Raw genomic sequence first — 642 nt, 5'->3', positions numbered from 1 at the left:
TTAGGGTAAGAATGTAGAAATGAAATCTCTCTCCTAATATTATAAACATAGTTTATGTTATTTTGATTTACAGTTTCTAAGGTAATAAAAAAAAAAGGTAAAACGGAAACAGTCACCCAATTTTCTATCGTTCCTAACTTTCCAACAGAAATTAGAGAATCCAGTAAAGATACAGCAATCTCAGGACAGTATAGGATGTTATAGGATCACTAGATGGTGAAAAAGAAGTTAACAAAAATGTGTCCCATGGAACAGTGGGAAACAAAATCTACATCTAAAGATTGTGATATTGCTAGAAAATAGTTTCTACTATGCTAATTCTTTGATAATTGAACATAGAGAAATGACAAAGTTCAAATTAATTTTTGCTCTCGTTTTTACTGTACATGAAAAGAATCTAAGGCTTTAAGGAAACTCTGTCCCTGAATTTTTCAAGTGTGTTCTTCAATTATATAAAACTTGTCTGTAAACTTCTAGTTGAGAGCATTACAAAAGGAAACAATATGCCATTTGAAGGCCAGCATAGATGAAAAGGAAATAACGTTGTTTTATTTTTTTCTTTTCTTTTTTATTTTTATTGTGAGAATACCGTATAGAGGATTTACAATTACATGAGCAAGATAGCGAGTATATTTCTTATCA

Source organism: Dipodomys spectabilis, unplaced genomic scaffold (genome assembly GCF_019054845.1).
Source record: "Dipodomys spectabilis isolate Male_0828 unplaced genomic scaffold, ASM1905484v1 ptg000483l, whole genome shotgun sequence".
Classification (NCBI taxonomy): domain Eukaryota; kingdom Metazoa; phylum Chordata; class Mammalia; order Rodentia; family Heteromyidae; genus Dipodomys; species Dipodomys spectabilis.
This window is presented reverse-complemented; position numbering follows the sequence as displayed.